At 44.2% G+C, this 21,373-nt stretch overlaps 1 long non-coding RNA gene across 1 annotated transcript; it reads left to right on the top strand.

Annotated features, from left to right (window-relative positions):
* Positions 1-7,666: 7,666 nt before the first annotated feature.
* Positions 7,667-21,045, top strand: LOC146187349 (uncharacterized). The gene is made up of 4 exons (XR_014707913.1): positions 7,667-8,010; positions 10,565-10,680; positions 15,373-15,519; positions 20,992-21,045. It is a non-coding gene; the product is annotated as an uncharacterized LOC146187349 (long non-coding RNA).
* Positions 21,046-21,373: the final 328 nt, after the last annotated feature.

Raw genomic sequence — 21,373 nt, 5'->3', positions numbered from 1 at the left:
GTCCAACGAGATCTGCTCGCGAATGTCAGGCTTCTGAGTCTTTGAGTGCTCTGCGTTTGTGTACGCGGTCTGCTTCACCTGCAATTCGTCGTCGTTGCAGGTGCGTTGTTGCAGCGTCCGTTCCACCGGCAGTTTGTCGTCGTTGCGGGTGCCTTGTTGCGTCTTGTGTCCCACCGGCAATTCGTCGTCGTTGCGGGTGCGTGGTTGCGTCGTTTGTTCCACCGGCAATTCGTCGTCGTTGCGGGTGCGTCGTTTCGTCGTCGGTTCCACCGGCAATTCGTCGTGGTTGCAGGTGCGTCGTGGTGGCGTCGAGGTGGCGTTATGATCGGTAACCGCAGACTTTTCCAATGTCGATGCGTAGTCTTTCCGTGTCCGCATCAATGGGGGGTCTCCCGCGCCGCGATGTCCAGCGAACCTACCCCCGAAGGTCGCTGGTTTCAGTTTTCCCTCTGGGGACTGGGCGAGCGGCCCTGCGCTGCCCATGAGGAACTCGTAGCAGATGGCGACGGGCGAGACCTGGGTGACGGTGATCTAGATGGTCGCAGACGAGACGGAACGATCCGGCGCTGATCATTGACGAAATCTTCAACGGCTCGAGGCCGTTCGCCGTAGCGAGGCCGCGGAGAATCAGCGGAAAACCCTTCGAGACCTAGTCGACGGTAGGGACAGCGCCGATAGATCAAACTCCCATCGCCAAGCATCATATCGTGACGTTCGATAATGTGTGCCCAATGCGCCAGCACCCCTACCGCGTCTCTTCGACCGAGCGCGAAGTTATTAGGTCACAAGTTAAGGAAATGCTCGAAGATGAGGTTATCCAGCCTTCCAATAGCCCGTGGTCCTCCCCGGTCGTTCTAGTTAAAAAGAAAGATGGCACGTTACGTTTTTGCGTCGATTACCGCAAACTGAACGCCGTAACCAAGAAGGATGTCTACCCCTTGCCGCTGATTGACGACTCTCTCGACCGCCTTCGGCGTGCAAAGGATTTTTCGTCCATCGATCTAAAAAGTGGCTACTGGCAGATTGAGGTCGATGAGCGAGATCGTGAGAAGACGGCGTTCGTCACACCCGACGGCCTTTACGAATTTAAAGTTCTACCTTTCGGCCTGTGTTCCGCGCCGGCCACATTTCAGCGGATGATGGACACTGTCCTCGCCGGCCTTAAATGGCAGTGTTGTCTAGTCTACCTAGATGACGTGGTGGTCATCGCAGAATCATTTGCACAACATCTTCAGCGCCTGCGGTCAGTACTCGAAGCCCTTCGATCCGCTAACTTGACACTCAAGCCACAGAAATGCCACTATGGCTGCCGAGAGCTTAAATTCCTCGGCCATGTCGTCAGCGCCGCCGGCGTGAAGCCCGACCCTGACAAGCTTACTGCTGTTGCGGAATTTCCGATTCCACGTGACAAGAAAGCTGTTCGCCGATTTCTCGGCTTGTGCAGTTACTACCGGCGTTTTATCGATAACTTCGCTGAACTCGCTGAACCGCTGACTCAGCTCACCCGGGGAGACACCCCTTTTGTTTCGACTCACGAACAAGAAGCTGCTTTTGCCGAGCTGCGTCTCCGTCTCCAATCGCCGCCTGTTCGAGCCCATTTCGATGAGCAGGGGGAGACAGAAATACACACCGACGCTAGCAACATTGGCCTTGGGGCGGTTCTCGTGCAACGTCAAGAGGGTGTTGAACGAGTCATCGCCTATGCCAGCCGTACTTTATCCCGTGCCGAGACGAACTATTCAACTACTGAAAAGGAATGCCTCGCCATTATTTGGGCTGCTGCGAAATTTCGCCCCTACCTTTGTGGTCGCCCATTTAAAGTTGTCACTGACCACCATTCTTTGTGTTGGCTGGCCAACCTGCGTGACCCATGCGGCCGCCTGGCGCGATGGAGCCTTCGCCTACAGGAGTCCGATCTCACTATTGTTTATAAGTCCGGACATAAGCATGAAGATGCTGACACGCTCTCCCGCGCGCCTGTCGAGCTCGCTCCACCAGACACGGATGACGCTGGCAGTTTCCTAGGAGCTGTTGATGCTTCAGATATGTCACATCAGCAGCGTGCAGATCCAGATTTACGAGCACTGATTGATTATTTAGAAGGTCAGTCAGCCACCATACCTAAGTGCTTTTCTCGGAGCCTCTCAACTTTCTGCCTGAGAGGTGGTGTGCTTTATAAGCAGAACTTTAGATCCGAGTCAAGAACCTACCTCCTCGTGGTACCCACAGCTCTGAGAGAGGAAATCCTTTCCGCGTGCCACGATGAACCAACATCTGGCCACTTGGGCTATTCTCGCACACTTGCTAGGATACGACAGACATTCTACTGGCCCAACCTTGCCACTGTTGTTAAGCGCTATGTCAAGAGCTGTCGGCAATGTCAGCGTCGGAAGGTTCCGCAATCAAAGCCTGCGGGCCTCCTCATGCCCATAATACCACCACGAGCACCATTTGATCAAGTCGGCATGGACCTTCTCGGTCCTTTCCCTCGGTCCTCTGGTGGCAACCATTGGATAATCATCGCCACAGACTATCTGACTCGCTATGCCGAGATCAAAGCGTTACCTAGTGGTACAGCGTCTGAAGTTGCCCATTTCTTTGTACACCAGATCATACTACGGCACGGTGCTCCTACCTGTATTATTACTGATAGAGGGACTGCCTTTACTTCAGAAATGATGGCCGAAGTCTTTCATCTCAGCGGTACAGCGCATCGAAAAGCTACTGCTTACCATCCGCAGACCAATGGGCTGACGGAAAGGCTTAATAAGACCATCGCGGATATGCTGGCGATGTACGTCGACGCCCAGCACAAGACTTGGGATGCGATCGTACCATATGTGACGTTCGCATACAATACAGCAGTCCAAGAGACTACATGTTTCACGCCGTTTCGCCTCGTTTACGGCAGGGAGGTTCGGACGATGCTGGACGATATGCTCCCTTACCAAACAGATACCGAGCTTTGTTCTGACGCCGAGCAGTTTGCCCAAGATGCTGAGCAAGCACGCCAACTAGCACGCGTCCACATCACCCAGCAACAGGACAGGGATTCACGCCGGTACAACCTCCGCCACAGACAAGCTTCCTACAACACCGGGGACCAGGTGTGGGTGTGGACTCCTGTTCGACGCCGCGGCCTTTCAGACAAGCTAATTTGCCGCTACTTCGGACCGTATAAAATCGTGCGACGCATCAGTAGCGTCAATTACGAGGTGCTCCCGGATGGATCAGAGCACACAGGCCGTCGGCTACCTCGTCCAGAGACAGTTCATGTCTTGCGACTGAAACCGTACTTTGCACGGTGACTGACAAACTACATCTACAAACTCTTTTTTGAGGGGGGGAGGTTGCTTTTGTACGCTTGTGTGCACGTGTAACTGTGTGCGTTACGCTTAAGGAGGGAGGAATGCCAGGGGGCGCTCGGAGTGAAAGACGACGTTGAAGTGAATCGGCTCCGGACTCGCAGGACGTACCTAAACCTTGGACCGTGCAATTCTACCTGTACCGGCTCTGTTAATCTAGCCCCAGTCGCCAACACCATGACAATATGATATATGACTTCCTATTTCATAGGACGAAATTTATTTTTAAATAGAACCTGCAATAATTCTGGTGAATATTGAGATAAGCTACTCATTCATACGTGATGATTTCATGGCCTGAGCTTCCATTTTTATTCACATTTACCCAATGACACTTCATTAAGGCTTGCAATTAGTCTAGTGCAAATATACTCAACATAAGCTCTCCAGATATATGACTTGATGCACTGTAATGTCGAATAATAAACACTACTATCTAGCTATGAAAATTAATTTTGACCTGAAATAATTCAGCACAATGGTACCCAATGTAAGCCATATATAATGAAACACATAGCTGAATAATGTAAGATATCGAACAATTTATCATTTCATGTGTTTAGTTCATGTCTAATCACAATATACAAACAATAACAATTAAAGTCACAGTGTAGGGTTGGTTTCATTCAAATATACTTGACATAAGCTAATCAGGGATATTTGACTTAGTAATGCAATAAACTCAATTTAGTCACATTTAACCAACTAGCAGCAAGTGAGACCTACAATGAGACACTTAGAATTACACTTAACATAAACTATTTGAGATAAATTGTACTCAACATAAGCTGGGCAACCACTGCAAATAATTTTGGTATACATATTTTTTGTCGACATTACTACCAATCTTCTACTTTTGTAATCAATGACTTTGACTGAGCGATGCATCATGCCACCTCCAGAAATTATTCAGAGCCTCATTTTTAACTAAAAATAAAATAGCTTTTTATACTGACATTAAGGTATCATGCATACAAATTGGAAGTTGTCACTTGCCGATTTTGCATGTCAGTAAGTGCAATGATATCCATGCAACACATACCTACCATGCATTAATGGCACAAGTTTCATTTATTTATTTATGCTCTAAAACGAGCGAATTGAGAAAATTATCAACAGCAGTGGTTAGTCAGGAGTTCAAATTTCTAAATCTATAAGGAGGGCATAGGTGGTAAAAAAGCGGAATTCATTTTTATTTTTTTATTTCTGGTAATGTGTCGGTGAGGACTGCAGCTTTTATAACTGCGATGCTCGTGAGAAAGAAAGCAAACAATTACTTCGTGAAAGAACAAAGGCTGTGTATTTTGAACAGAAAAGCTAAAGTACAATAACTTGTTGAGAATTAAATTATGCAGAATTTACCAAGGACTGTGTAAAATGTGCGGAGAATCTATGCAGCATTTCAGGCGACTAGCAGTTGACGTTATCAAACCAACTTGCTCTTCAACACCACTCACATATTACAGAGATACAAAGTGCTGCAAACTGTGCAATTTTGCACTATAATATATTAGATAACCATAATAATTGGTGCACACCAGTAACGTACGTAATAGCTAGGGTAGTCGCCACACTCACTGTACATATTTTTGTACGAAGTCATGGTTTCTTTCACCACAAGCCAGCGATTGGTGTTGTGGCTTTCTGCATACATGCCCATCTTTCAGCACTATTAAACAAAATTCCTCGTAATGTGTAAATAAAATATTTGTTACAAACGAAGCAGATGCCTTCAGAGAAACAAGCAGATGTGTAGAGAAACTATACTAATCAGCAGAAAGTCTATTTTGAAGATGTGGTGCCCAAATCGCTTTATTGTTAAGTACCTTTTTTATAGGCTCAATTCATGGAACGTTAAAGGCAAAGGTTATTGCAGCTGAATGAGATGACATAGGAGAAAACTTGCCAAAACAAAATTATACAGCAACACGAAGCAGTTCTATTGGTGAATGTCATACAATGTTGTGCGCAAAGCACATATTGCCATTAAATGAACAGTTTGCATGGCACCAAACACCAAGCAGCAAAAGGCTAAAAGATTTGGCAGGTGGATGCGGCTCTTGCCACTATCTTCAATTTCTTAAACACCAGGTTTGGCACTCATAATTACCACCGCTTAGGTAGGAATGAGAAAAGGCAAATTTATAAATTAAATTAAACTGAGGTAAACAGTCTAAAGAAATCAGACAGCGGAAAATAAAGTAAAAGCAGCAGCAAAAAACAGCACATATAGCAAAGGCTAACATCTGTTATGGAGGACAAAACTTCTCATATTATACGTGGAATTCAATCTAGGCTGTTCTTGTTTGCACACATAATCACCTCGTTTCATAAATTACCCCACAACAGGTTAATAGTTTAGCTTCCAGCTCAACAACAGCGGTCTGAGACCACTGCATGGCTACCAGCAAGGCTGCGAACTTCTTATATAGTCACACACCCTGGGCACTTAATTTTGCCAGCATGAACTTACAGAAAGTATTGAACAATGCATGTTAAATAATAAAAATAATGCATAAGGAAAAACCGAAATCATGAGTTATTAATTATACAGTACAAAACTTTACATTGTGGACATGTAAATTAACCAAACAGTAATATATTAAGAAAGCACATCTACAAACAAGTAAAATGGGTAAGACAGGGAAGGTGAAATGAATCAGAAAGGCTATTATAAAAAATTGGCAAAGTCTTCATGATGTAATTACCACCGTCATATGCACTGCTTGTATAATCTTAGGTTTTAAACAAGGTAGACAAAGCAGTGAATATAACTGTGCATTCTAGGAAAGCAATGCAAAAAGAATGAAACAAAGGAAAGCATAGACTACCTAGTAATATAAACTAGTGTGCAAGAAAAGAAAGCCCACAGCACTTGTACTACAGCCCATCCTGCCTGTTTTTTAGCTCTTTCCCTCTTCCAAAGGCAACATATATAAACCATGCATCTGACTTCTCGATCACATAACACATCAATTTTTAGACCGAAGTAGTCTCTGGACCCTGCACAGGGTTAAAGCTTTGATAGTCACGAATTCCATCTTAATTAGGTTTCGCGCCGGAGCTACAGAACAGCGTGACTAAACTAATTGGAACTCCATGCTTCTGAGCGTCTAGCACGGAGGAAGTATTTCTTTCTCCATGGCACCTAGAGATCCACATCAGTGTCCAATCTAGAATGCCGGCAGCCAGCTTCAGTGTTCGAGCAGTGGTAATCTTAATTATCATAGCGGCTGCCTCAGACTATCCACTTCGAGACATGAACCCACGAATGTGAAGTGTGCTGCTGGCCATAAAAAAAAATGTAGCTCTTCGTCCATTTGCTTTTGTCTCCCAGGCTGGCAAGATAGTCAGAGAGTGGACTCGAATTCTTACTTGGCTTGCCCTTTTCTCCGCCTATTTTTGATACTTTATGATTTATCGTTTTCTCATTTTTGCCAGGGCCTATTTTCCCCAATAACCAGTGGAGCCCAAGGCAGCGTACCATGCAGTATTAGTGTGCAACGCCTAGGGGCACTGGGCTTCAGCGGCGCTCTCGTGGCGCTGATTTATGGGTTGTTTCGACTCAGATAGCACATGCACGGAAGAATTCGAGCGGCAATGACCCCTCTGCGACATAATTTTCTTCATAACGAAGGCTGCACATCGTTGTAGCGGTACGCGGAAGTATCAAAAAGCACAAATCTCGAGCAACGACGCTCGCAATGCTGAACAAAGCCGAAAGAAAGAAAATAACGAGGTCCTTTTAACGGTCTTAGCAGTAGAAACTACAGAATACAGCTAGATAACTGCACTGCAACCTTCGCACCACCTTAAATGTTTGGCAGTTGGAGCCAAGGTTTCAGTTTCGTTATTGCAGCTAAATTGCTTTTATGTAATTTAGTCAAACAATTTGACCCAGAACACTGCGCTTTATGTCATAGCTAACAATATTTTAATTTTTGTTTAATGGAAAACAATACTACCCTTTGCAAGGATATCATCATTTCATTAACTTCGTCAAGACACAATGTTGCAGTGGCCCAATACGACTAGTGAAACTGCCGCGTTCATCTACTTTCGACTGAAGCGCCACTAGATGCGCGCAGCTTACTTTTGTGTAAAGTCTACTTTGTAACAATTCTGTACCTAAAATGCGTGTCACGCGCTGGATACAAAATCGGAAATAGTTTTTTGTACTTTCATGGTCTAGCACGCTGAAAATCGGCAGTTACAAACTGCATTTGCTGACGAATTCTGCTAGGTGACTTTAGCGCCCCCGTGTTGTTCGTCAGTGGCGGAGTGGAGCCGCTGAAACGTAGTCTGCTGCACTTACTTTGCTAATACCATCCATGCGTGACGCGTAGTAACAGCGGCATGGCGTCGTCGTAATGTCAGTTGTTCGTTTTTGAAGTTGAAATACTTCGCTAAAGCCGGTGTTTGCGTTCGTCGATGATTGCTGCGCTTTGCTTTGTGCGTCCAGCGTGCAGTGTTCTATACGGTTGGAGTTGTTGGTTGATATAGCGGAAACGTCAAACGCTTGAGAAGCGCGGAAGCCCCCACGCACCTGGCAATGCTTTCACGTTCAACATTGCAAGCGTCTGCCGGGTTCGAACCGCACCGGAAAAGAAGCACTTGAGGCAAGTCATCGACTCTTCATTTGCAGGTAAAGCATTCATTATAGTAGTTGTTCTGCCTGTGCTGCAACGCTTGCGATGCACTGTTGTGTACGCGAGCATCTGTGTCTGGATACCTCATTTAGATTTACCTGCGTAGCGCAGCGATGGTCCTTGTTATATTCTTCGGTGCACATTGCACAACCCAGTGTTCGTAGAACATTTGTATCGCTATTTGCAGTTCCTTTTAATAAAGTGCTTCTGCTAGCAGTTCGATATAAATGCCGAAGTCAGTGTTCAGCCTAAAATAATGAACATCTCAATGAAAGGAAACGGAGCTTAGTTTTCTCTTGCGCAAGTAATATGTGCGTTTCAAGGTAATGCCGGAAACATCGATTGTAGTGTAGGACTCGTAAAACGTGAGGAACTACTGTTTGCATTTCAAAATTTGTCGCGTTTTCTTGCGTTTTCTTGTGATTTGGAAGCCCTTCAATGTTTGTCAGTGACATGCAGAAATGCTCAAGGGAAGTTTCCAAACATAGTCATACAAAGAGCTTTACTTCCCAGTTGAATTCTATTTTTTTTTTTTTCGCGACATTATGCAGGCCAAGCAGGAGTCTCATGGCCCTACTGCGAGGCCGCTTTCCATGCACTTGCCAGTTCATAGCGGGTTTGAAAAGACATATGTACTCAGATTTTTTTTAACACAATGAAGCAGCCGTGCTTATTTCACAGTAGCAATAAGGGACCGTTGACATCACAAACTTGGGAGTACAGCGCTACTTGCTAGATGGGGGACAGGTGAAGGACAACACACGAATGAATGTGTCCCCGGTTTACCAAGTAGCCCAGTATTTCACAGTATGATCAACCAACTGGCCTCCATGTTTTCATTGTTGACATTACAAAATCAATGTGAAAAGCCCTTCATTGTTTGTCAGCCATATGCAGAAAGGCTGAAAGGAAGTTTCCGAACAGTCATGCAAAAAGCTTCACTTCTAATTTTTTTTTTTGCGAAGTCACATTATGCAGGCCAAGCAGGAGTCTCATGGCCCTACTGCGAGGCCACTTTCCATGCAATTACCAGTTCATAGCGGGTTTGAAAAAACATATGTACTCAGATTTTTTTTTTTACACAATGAAGCAGCCGTGCTTATTTCACAGTAGCAATAAGGGACCGTTGACATCACAAACTGGGGAATACAGCGCTTCTTGCTAGATGGGGGACAGGTGAAGGACAACACACGAATGAATGTGTCCCCGGTTTACCAAGTAGCCCAGTATTCCACAGTATGATCAACCAACTGGCCTCCATGTTTTCATTGTTGACATTACAAAATCAATGTGAAAAGCCCTTCATTGTTTGTCAGCCATATGCAGAAAGGCTGAAAGGAAGTTTCCGAACCGTCATACAAAGAGCTTCACTTCTAATTTTTTTTTTGTTGCGAAGTCACATTATGCAGGCCAAGCAGGAGTCTCATGGCCCTACTGCGAGGCCGCTTTCCATGCAATTATCGGTTCATAGCGGGTTTGAAAAGACATATGTACTCAGATCCTTTTTTTTTTTACACAATAAAGCAGCCGTGCTTATTTCTCAGTAGCAATAAGGGACCGTTGACATCACAAACTGGGGAATACAGCGCTTCTTGCTAGATGGGGGACAGGTGAAGGACAACACACGAATGAATGTGTCCCCGGTTTACCAAGTAGCCCAGTATTCTACAGTATGATCAACCAACTGGCCCCCATGTTTTCATTGTTGACATTACAAAATCAATGTGAAAAGCCCTTCATTGTTTGTCAGCCATATGCAGAAAGGCTCAAAGGAAGTTTCCGAACCGTCATACAAAGAGCTTCACTTCTAATTTTTTTTTTGCGAAGTCACATTATGCAGGCCAAGCAGGAGTCTCATGGCCCTACTGCAAGGCCACTTTCCATGCAATTATCAGTTCATAGCGGGTTTGAAAAGACATATGTACTCAGATCTTTTTTTTTCTCACAATGAAGCAGTCGTGCTTATTTCCCAGTAGCAATAAGGGACCGTTGACATCACAAACTGGGGAATACAGCGCTACTTGCTAAATGGGGGACAGGTGAAGGAAAACACACAAATGAACCTGTTCCCTCTTTAGCAAGTAGAACAGTATTCCCCAGTATGATCAACCAACTGGCTCCCATGTTTGCATTGTTGACATCGCAAAAGCAATGTGAAAACCCTTCATTGTTTGTCAGTCGTATGCAGAAAGGCTCAAAGGAAATTTCCGAATGTAGTCATACAAAGAGCTTCTATTTTTTTTTGTCGCAAAGTAACATTATTCAAGTCAAGCAGTAACCGTCGCCAACAGCAACATCGGCAGGTCTGAGAGCCCTGCTGCGAAGCTGCTTTCTATGCAATTACCAGTTCACAGTGCGTTTGAAACATACTGAGATTTTTTTTTACGCAAAAAAGCGGCCGTGCTTAATTCACAGTAGCAATACGTGACCGTTGATATCACAAAATCAGTGTGAAAAGCCCTTCGTCAGCCGTATGCAGGAAGGCTCAAAGGAAGTTTCCGAACATAGTCAAAGAGCTCTACTTCTAATCTTTTTTTTTTTTTCGCGAAGTCACATTATGCAGGCAAAGCAGGAGCCCTCGCCAGCAGCAGCACCGGCAGGTCTCACAGCCCTGCTGTGAGGCGGCTTTCCATGCAATTACCAGTTCATGGCAGTTTTGAAAAGACGTAAGTACGGAGATTTTTTTTTTTTTGCACATTGAAGCAGCCGTTAATTCACAGTAGCAATACGTGACAGTTGACATCACAAAATCACTGTGAAATGTTTTAAAATTTTGCAGAACGGATGAACTGATTGAAAGAGAACCCTTCTTGTGCTGCTTAATGAGTATTTTAATATGTTCTGCCAGTTTGCTGGACAGCAGTTTGGATGAAAGTATTCTAAAACATACAAATCATGCATAACGTCATGACATGTGGGCTTTCAAAAAGTATTTGCTTTTAGTCTGAGTGCACAAAATGGCCAGCGTCGGGGGATTTGCTGAGCATTTAGGTCTGACACTGCAAAAAGGCATGCAAATGGCTATGATTTGCAACCAGGGAGCAACTTGATTCTGCAGTCATCAGCATGGCAATCTAGAGTACTCAGATAGTGTACTTTGGGCTGCATGGATGTCATCTGCCAATAATTCTTTTATGATAGTGTGCATTTATCATGCATCCCCACACTGATAGAACTTCCTTGAGCTGTTTTATCTTGTCCATTAATGTCATCATCACGTTTATGACACAGTAGGTGACAGTTATCTAAATATCAAGCTAAACCATATTGGGAAGTTGTTCTGTACCAAAAGGAAACGATCTCTGCACTACGAATAATGATACATTTGACGAGTGTTAGCAAAAGTGAATGCGGTGTATTAATGTTGCTGCACACAAATATATAATACAGCACGTGCATGCCTGAATGCTCTAGCTACACATTGTTTTGTGTTTCTGTGGCACCTTTGCGAACAGTCACAAGTGGTAAAAGCTGTATACAGACTAGGCACAGACGTGAAGGCACTCTCATCGGTATGTCAGCACATGCTCAGATGCAGGCTATTCGAAACCAGTTGTTTCCACTAGATGCCATCGGTGCAGCCAAATGCGCCTCGGTTGAGCGCTGTAAATAGCCGTACTGGCAACTGTACCTATGGGCTATTATAAGTGTAACCAACTGGTCACCATCCCACAAGGCATCGTCATGTCCAAGAGTTGCCAGTATTACAGTAAAACGTGATAGGGCAGCATGTTTGTATATCAAATGTGTATCCCATCATTCCTTTTATGTGCTTCCTTTTGTTACGCTTTATCTTCTAAAAGGGCAGTTGGTCTTGCTGTTAGGTAATGAGAAGCTAGATGTGAAACAAGCATTCATTACATCCGAGGCGCTGCTTATTTCTCAGCAGCTCCAAGGAATCGAGCAGCATGCAATTGGCCAGCAGCTGTTCCTTTTAAGCCCACATTGTCGCAATACCTTTACAACTCGCAAGCTGTGACTGGGCTTTTTCATGTTGTCTGCTTTTAAATTGTGCTTGGCATATGCACAATATTGTATGGAATAGAACATGTCCTCGAAAAGAAAATCATTTCAGCTCTTCATTGCAACCCAGTCACACAATACTGTTTCGAGCTCGTCTTTAGGTAGCTTGATACCTTTTGCTGACAGACTATTTATCTTGATGCTATTAAAGAGCATGTAGTCAAGATCAGAAATGGTTTTGCAGTTTGCACTACACTTTTTGTTACTCAACAATCTGTTCATGTCCGTTGATTTGCTCAGTGACATGACACCCAGTTTTTACTATATAAGAATAAGCTGACGAGAGGGCAACTCATATACTGACCAGTCAGCGCATCTCTTGAATGGACATCGCAGCTTTTTACCAGAGCCTCTTTCTTTTAGTTGTCCTTTTATGAAGCCAGAGGAAAGACAACCAAGCTTTGGAGGGGCTAAAAAGACTAGCAGATTATCATGCCTGCTCACTACCTTGTTTACATTGTGGGATAGCATGTGCGGGTATGTCACTACTGGTCTCACCTTTTCTCTAGGCTCATCTGCACCAACTTCTACAGCCCGTCACTTCTGGGTGTCTTTTGTAACCCCTTTCAAAAGCAAACAATGGGCCTCAGCTGAAGTCAGCCTAGCCAATTGAATTTGAAAACTAGAATGGAGCTTGGGGACATATGACTTCCTGATCACAGAATCACAAAAAAGTAAATCAGTCACTCATTCCTTTCACTAAATTTTATCTATTTGAAAATCAATTAGAAGGAGCCCCTTTTTTATGTTGAACAAAACACCACATACCTGATTCATTAAGCACTCAGTGCTTTGCTTATACTTGCTGTTCAAATATTGCTATCAGCATACTTGCGTCAGCTTCCCTCACCAGCATTGCGTCGCAGGATCCTTGAGAAAAGGCGAGACTGGCAGTTATGCAATATCTACCTAATCTGTCCCACAATTTGAACATTGCTGTGAGCATGCATGACAGTCCACTTCCCTTTTTATCTTCAATGAAGCTGTGGTCTTTGCTGTCACATCGGAAAAGGCGAAAGAGGTTTTGGTACCAACAATAGACGGTCATTCATGAAACATGCAGAAACGGTAGTGTACGAGTTTCACTCTCAAGCAGCCATTCCTGTGCAGGACAAACTACGCACTGTGCAAATGAGGGAGTCTGGGAACTTCAGTGAAATATTGAGCAAAAGAAAATGGTCTCTAATTTACCACAGCACATTGGATCTTGTCCTGTGAAGTCCCATAAGGCATGCTGTGGTGATGTGTACTACTGTTATGAGCAGAAATACAGAATCGCAGAAACTTATTCAAGCCTTCTATATTAGCAAGAAAGGTAACCTGTGTGTCCGCAGTACTTATTTGCCATGGTGAAAGGCTCAGCACAACATTTTAAAAGTTCACTGTTATGCCACAGTTGATGCATTGATGCGTTCTTTGCATATGTGGTGGCAAAAAGCATATAATGCATACTTTTTTTCAAAAAGAGTAATTTGTTATTCACACTCTTTTACAATTTCTTCCATATGTGCTGTGCTTTTTGGCGCCCTTGAATGCTTCAGACGAATAACTAGCAGTTTTTCACAAGTCGTCATAGTTTGCATGAAGCTATTTCTTAAGTACTGCTGAATGTTTCAAATTAGAGGAAGTTGTGTTTGCATGTTGCTCTTCAGAGCGAACATCTAAAGCAGTAAAGCTGTGTGCATTGTTTCTGTGCTGTCATTGCATTATGGGATGCAAAGCAGGAAACGACTTGGATCTCGTATTCTTTTACAGAAGTGCTAAAAGCAATTCGCTGATGATGACTGAGCCTTAAAAAGAGCAAAGCAGAGCTTTATTTTGAGTGCATGAATTTGACAGCTTTACTATTTTATAGGTAGAATGAGATGAAGAAGAGGGTTTGCACGGTTGAAGAAGAACTGAACAAGGGTAAATGGGGTATGCCTCAGTTCACAGATGAGCCAACGTTTCGACAAGTGGACTTGTCTTCGTCTGGGCAAAGATCATCACTGGCAGGGGTTTAAATATGCTTTTGCTTCCGAAGAAAAGCTGGGGAGGGGAAAGTGGGTGCGAAGAAAGTAGGTGTGAAAAAGTGGGGAGGAGAGGGGTGAGAAGAAAGTGGGTTATGAAGTGAAAGAAAAAAAATATTTTAAGTATGTATCTCAACCTGGAACCAGAGATCCTGTGGCCTGTGAAAGCGGCAGTACCAGGAAAAACCACAGTATCGGGCAGATGATTAGTCACCACTTAGGCGGGTTTGGTGCAGATACACCTTACAAAGGGACAGGCTTTGCGAAGGGCCCTGATAAGGCATATGTCTAAGGGGGACAATTCCTAAATCTTTCTACAAAGGTTGGGGGGGGGGGGTGGAGAACCACAACTGACATGAAAAAAATATATATTATTCATAAAAAAAGTTTCAGGACAAATTCAAGCAACAAGTGACAAGGAGAAAATGTGTTTAGAGGAACATGTAAGGTTATGCTATTGTTGAAGGGATTAGAGTGCACATGTGGTGTGAATAAACTGTACAATTCACACTATGTGGGATTGTTTTCCTGAATAGTTATGATGCAGAGGGAATATACCTAAGGGATTCTAACGTTCCCTTAGATATATTTATTCCTGCTGGTTCCAATGCATATCTAATTCATAAATTTAGAACATTGGAACCAGCAGGAATATTTGTGGTGACTGATCATCTATCCTGTAGAGTGGTTTTTCCTGGTACTGCCGCTTTTACTTCTTTTGCAGGCCACAGAATCTGGTTCCAGGTTGAGATACATACTTAAGATTTTTTTTTGGTCGGTTGTGGTTCACTGTGTGGTTATTATCCTGTGACTTTGTACTCCCCCTTTCCTCCCCCTACCTTTTAAGAATTGTCCCCCTAGAGATATGCCTTATCAGGGCCCTTTGCATAGCCTGTCCCTTTGTAAGGCATATCTGTACCAAACCAGTTTAAGTGGTGACTAATCACCTACCCGGTAATGTAGTTTTTCCTTGTACTGCTGCTTTTACTTTTGCCGGCCACAGAATCCTTGGTTCCAAACTGATAAATACATACTGAAGATTTTTTTTTCTTTTTTGCTTTCACTTCATGACCCACTTTCTTCTCACCCATCCTCTCCTCCCCACTCCTTCACACCTACTTTCTTCGCACCCACTTTCCCCTCCCCAGCTTTTCTTCTTCGGAAGCAAAAGCATATTTAAACCCCTGCCAGCGATGATCACTTTGCCCAGATGAAGACAAGTCCACTTGTCAAAACGTTGGCTCATCTGCGAACTGAGGTGCACCCCATTTAGCCTTGTTCAGGTCTTCATACTATTTTATAGTCATTGGTATTACTATTTTTCAGCAATTCTCGGCTATCCCCGGGGGATTTCGTGTAGCAGAGGTGGCCAAGGATGCAAGAGGAATTCAGCTTCGAACATCTAGAGAAGCACCTGCTCAGGGCTCCGGAGTGGTTGAAAGCAGCAGGCATTGCTCAAAGCCAAAGAAAGAGGTGAGTGTTTTGTTGCTTCTAACATTTCGAACTGTAACAATCATTTTTAAACCGACATTCTCAAAAATGTGACTGTTCACACTTTCCAGTCTGCTGTCCTTGTATTTAAAGTTCTGCATTTTTTATTGCCGAGTCTCCTGAGCATTTTCAGCAAAATGACGTGTTAACGAGGCCAGTTGTGTCCAGACATCAGCTAAGGAACACTAGGCCAGTCACACCAAAACGATCATAGCAGTACTTTCACATGTCTGTATCTCAGGTCCGGTAAAACATCACACGTGGCTTGGTGGATGTCTTGATAAGGAGAGGCAGTGGGAACAGGTTATCAGAACGCTTACTCAGCAGTTCAGTGTGATAGGGAAGTACTGAATGTATTTATGGCTTCAGCCCACATGACGTGTTGCCCATTGCTGTCATTTGCATGGCACTGCTACAGTAAACAAAGGCAAAATGCAGTGATCCTTATGAAGTAAGATTGCATCAGTTGACATTACTAATACCTGCATTCAAAAACGCGCCTCGATTCAACACTCCACCTCCACTCCACTGAGTGGAGAAAACAGCTGCTGCTCCTTCCCAGGGCCAATTCAGATTCATGAACGCCCCTCGGCGTTTCCTTCGACAAGGTCTCTTTGAGAATATGTCCTCCACTCGAAGCAGTGCAAGTACATATGGGAGCGAAATTAAGGTGAACTTTTTGCCTGAAAACTGCGTGCTGAAGTGTGTAATGCTCAGTTTTTCATGTCGAGTCTTCTAAACTTTTGCCAGCAACCTCAATGTTAACATTATATTGGAACTTGTTTTGCGGGCAGGATAAAAAAGGTGGCTGTGAAAAATGGCAGAAAACACTTCTGCATCAGGCAACAGTCACTGCTGGTGACGAGTTTACGTAGAACTTGAGGCAGGCTTAGAGAAATGGTATGAATACCTCGGTTTGCTTGTTTGGTGTGAGGTCTATGTTCACCCTTTGACGCTTGCTTTTATTTTTATTGCCAGGCTTTGACAGACAACTGAATACATTGCAGAACAAAATTAAGAGTTGCCAACTCCTACGAGCAGGCTTCTGGCCATCAGAGCGCTCGGGGGAGAATTGAAAACATTCGCGTTTCTTCACAGCGCGTTGCAGCATGCACACTGAATTCGGCTCTGCAGAAGCAAATGCTGCCTGCAGTTTTCCAACAAGTTAAGAACCGTAATTTAAAATATGCCTCAGAAGGCATACCCTTCACCAACTGCGAATATCCCTTCGTAGGGCAAGCAAAACAATGTGCTCCCTCGACAGTGCCGCTCGTCTGAAGATGTTAGTAACCCACGAGCGACAGGCAAGCCATTGGTGTGTGGGGTGCAGCACAGATGCACACAGCTTCACCGCCCCTCTGGTACCCCTCAGCTTACTGCATGCAACACACTGTTCCCCCACAAGTTCGCCATTGTTAGTGGAAGCCACCACGCAGGGCAAGCCAGCGCGAGTGCAATATCACACAGATTAGCTCCAGCCAGCGACTCTCGGGCGCTGTGCCCACACTCCGGATTTCGCTTTATAAGTGCATCCTTTTCCATATCTAAAAGGAAAACACAGTACTTTAACTTTATGTTAAGTAGCGCCACAAAAACCCGACCCCGCTCAAAGGTTTTATGGCCGCCAGGCGATAAGTGTGTCACTATTTATCGGTGGTAACTCCTGCAGCAAGGAAAATAGCTGACGTACCACTAACATTTCCGCAAGCTTCATGCACTCTGTTTGCTCTTCCTAGCGCTTGCATTGGCTGCTCAACGTCTCCTTTGGTTAACGTGGCACCTGCTGTGGTCGAAATGCAGATCTCACTTTCATTGCTGGAGGCGCTCATTCCGAATGATCTTGGGGCCTTCTTCAGGGCTCACCTGCTCTGGTAATGCAACATTCAACTGGCAGGATTTTTTTGTGTCCGCTGGCCGGCCTGGCCATCATCTGGCATATTTCTCTCATCTTTCTAATCCCCTGCGATGGATAGCAATGACACCTGTGTGTTTCTGACATTGACAATGTCTGCCTCTGCTAAAGCTACATGTAACTTTGCGGTGGTAGCTATGGTTGAGAACAGCACCGCAGGCTCCGCCTCTGCTAAACACATAGTGAGTCTTGACATTGGTATCTTATCGCTACTGGCCTTGCCGTTTTCTGAGCCATCTTGTGGACTCACATGCTCGTCTTTCTCCTCTGGGGCCGGCTCCTTTGTATCTACTAAACCTCCTAGTAATACGGTAGCCACACTTGTTTTCTCTCTGGAATCTGCATTCGCCTCTGCTGTTGTATGCATATTGCCAGCATCGCAATATACTCGACCAATTTTCTTGGGCTTCTGTGCCAATTTCTGATCTAGTGGTGCCCGAAGGGCACTCATAACTTTTAGTCAGTGGAGGCACAACAGCAGGGGTGTAACAGCTGCGCCAACTGCGCCTTATTGATACAGCTGCATGTTGCTGCGCCATAAGTGCGAAATTCGTTAAATGTGCACCACATTGCGCCAAAATGCCCCGACTAGACGCAAAAGTTGGCCATATGCAGGGAAAGCTTTCTGTTGTGATATGACCAGTTGCGATGTTTCATATACTGCAGCATGCATCACTGGCCTTTTGTTTTATTTTGAGATGACGTCATGCCATCGTAATGCTTACCCGTTATTTTTCTCTTGCATCGACGTGCTTTTCCGCGCTTCGAGTATGCTGAACCGTTGCGGTTTGAGGATGCTTCACTGTACAGGCTACGGTCCGTGCAGTGAAGCATCCCTCTAAAGCAATGTGGCCATTTGTAACGAGGCAGCACTTCTATTGCGTCGCACTGCGAAAAGGGCCGGCTTGTGATTTTGGAGCAATGCTTCTACGCTGAGTTTTAAGTGCTGCATGCTTCTAATAGATATATCTAGTTGCTTTTTTTTTGTGCGGCTCTTGGAGGTTTTTTTGTAGTTGGGCCATTCATGTTAGCAGGGTTGTTTTTGTGCTGTCTCGTCGGTAGACTCACTTTCCCATCGTCAGACAGAAGTGCCATCAAATATGGCTTCTGTGTTTGTGAAAATATATTTTGAGGTGGAGGAGGTAATTTTGTTTTTTTTTGGGGGGGGGGGCGCGGCAGGTCAGGAAACATGCAGCAACCTTAGATTTTGAATTCCATAACATCGCATTGGAGCCCAAGACTGCCAAAATTAACATTTACAGAATCTAGAACATTGAAATGCTATAATGTCTGCACTGCGCATGAAATGTATAATCTAATATGCTGCCATTGCCAGTCCCTAGAAAGCATAATCACTGGCCTAAGAGATGCTTGCTCAAGTTTTCTTTGCTAATACAGTTAAATCTCGTTACAAGAGACACTGTTATAAGAGACATTTTTGTGAATCATCTGAGGGTGACGAGCATGTAAGAGTGCCTCAAAGGTATTAAAGCAAAAAGAAGACTTGCAAAGTGAAGTGCTTTACCTCCAGAATTTGGGACGGAATACACTGCACTCACAAAAATACATACTAGTATGAATAACTTCTTCAAGCTTTCCTGAATAATTTCCTGTTAATGTGTGTGAATGCATTTATATGCTGATGTGCAGTAAACACGGTGCTTTTAGATGTTTTGGTTACAAGAGACATGTTTTTCGGGTCCCTTGAGTGTCTCTTGTAACGAGGTTTTACTGTAACTTGCCTGCATATTTGCTTTTGAATCAACATTTTTTTTGTACTGTGCTCATTTCTGGGCTTTTTGAGCATGGGCTGATTGTATTCACGACTTTGAATCGAGCTCTTTCGGAGCTGCCATCGCACACAGGCTACAGTTTCGCAGACATTAAAACATAGTTTTGTGAGTGTTGTGAGCAAGATAAGATCCTGTGATTGAGAATGTCAAACCACGGTAGAAGAAAAAAACCTGAAATGCATATTCTCTAGCTTTTTTTTATTTTCGCTGACCCCGAAGTTTTAAAAATAAACCTTTTCAGTTTTATGGTTCACATACATTTCTATTTTTTAGTTGATACCATGCCTCGTGTTTTTTATAAACTAAGATGAGTGCAGGCAACTTGTAACAGAAAACAACGCCAGGTTTATTATCTCTGCCATGAACAAAAACTGTATAGTAAAGCTTAACCATGGATTTTTTCAAACCTGCCAAGACTTGCCTCATCATCAGTCAGTGACTTTTAAATGTAGCATCCATCCAATGGGGAGAGTTGGATAATGTTTTTACAAATTGCTCCATCTTGCTAAGCTAATCGCACTAGTCAGAAATGGCTCGTCATAACACAGTTCCACAAATTTAAGTGCCGCGCCATGCTCTGGCAGATCTGCGCAAAGCACAATGGAAGAAGAAGCAATCGCCTCTCGCGTCGGCTGCTGGCAAATGTTAGCGTGTTGTGCCGCTGCTTTCCGCTATCATGTGTCTTCTCGTGTGCATTGGTGGTGCTTCCTTGCAAAATTCAGCAAGCACCGGATTGCTTTGATAATTAGCTACTAGTCTTTGCAATTTTCCGTGACTTTTGAAGCAAAAGCTTCACTATGTCATGTAAAGCCAAGGTTGCCGTGTGGGGTTCACGCCGCCACATCGAACGCGTCGTGACCATGGCATCCATCTACGCCCTTCCAAGGTGTTCCACTGCTGGGCTCCAGATATGCACGGCACAGAGGGGGGAAGGGTTTCCTACTGCGCATTCGTGTGCCACTATGGAGAGCCTCAGTGGGCGAACGTCAGACTTCGTGTTGACTGATGATCCATGGATTTAGAATGCAACATCCAACTGGGCAACACGATGCAAAGGAATGGTGGACACAATAAAAAAGAAAACAGCGGGAAGCAGCAGCGCAGCAAGAATGCCAAGATAGCAGAGAAAACTTAGCCCGAGAAATGACAGTCAGAGAGACGTGAGCGTGGCACCACTTCGCTTTCCCAGGGTGCTTTGCGTGGCCACTCGCTGGCGTGGCGGAATTACTAGGAATGTATATTGTAAGGATGCACTTAGAATTTCTCTCCAGTTATTTCACCTCGTGAAAATAAAAATTTGGTTATTTTGTAGCTGACACTGCATGAGAATTGGGAGAAATTAAATGCCTTTTTTGAAACAAACATGGTAAAATCAAACATTTTTCTGAATTTTATCCAGTAATTGGTTGTGTCATAATTGTAACATTGCAGAGTACCTTGCTGTCTATGGTAGACGACGGGGCCTTTTATGAGGAGTACACTTGCGGTATGAGGCTTAATTCTCAACCTACTCAGTGGAATATTACTCCAATGTTTTCTCCTCTTGCCTGTTTTTCTTGTTGCTTTTCTTTCAGCAATGTAGGCATTTAGCAGCTTTGACCTTGGAACATACGTCAATTAAAAATTATATGCTTTGTCGGCATGCCTACTAAATGAGTGCTAACTAGCTTTGAGAATCAGGAAGCAGGTTATGCTTCTTTATGGGCTTTAAATTGATTCTTATGTTTTGTGTTCCTTGCTTCCATGCAGGTTCAAAGGTGGTCGTGATCTGCGGCAGGTCCAGCTGACAATAATAAAGTGGATAAGTAGCCTTGCATATATGTCCCTGTTCTTACTTATACTCCGTACATAAAGGCATGCTTTTATTTCACAATTAAGCATGATGCCTTGTAGAGGCACGTGTGCACTGCTCTAGCATCAGATGTGAATAAAAGCAAAATCTCAATTTTTTTAATTGAAGAGATGCCACAGATTTAGGATGTACACTGCCACGGAAAATACTGGAGGCACGATGGAAAAACAATGCCGCGACACAATACTCAATGTACGACAGATAACAATACGACACAATGTTACGACATACAACACACAACAGTACTACAAACAGCGGTCCCATTTTACGACAAACAAC

This window comes from Amblyomma maculatum, chromosome 6, assembly GCF_055883805.1.
Source record: "Amblyomma maculatum isolate TAMU_Amacu chromosome 6, ASM5588380v1, whole genome shotgun sequence".
NCBI lineage: Eukaryota > Metazoa > Arthropoda > Arachnida > Ixodida > Ixodidae > Amblyomma > Amblyomma maculatum.
The sequence above is the reverse complement of the archived record's forward strand: the minus strand, read 5'-3'. Positions and strand labels throughout refer to the sequence as shown.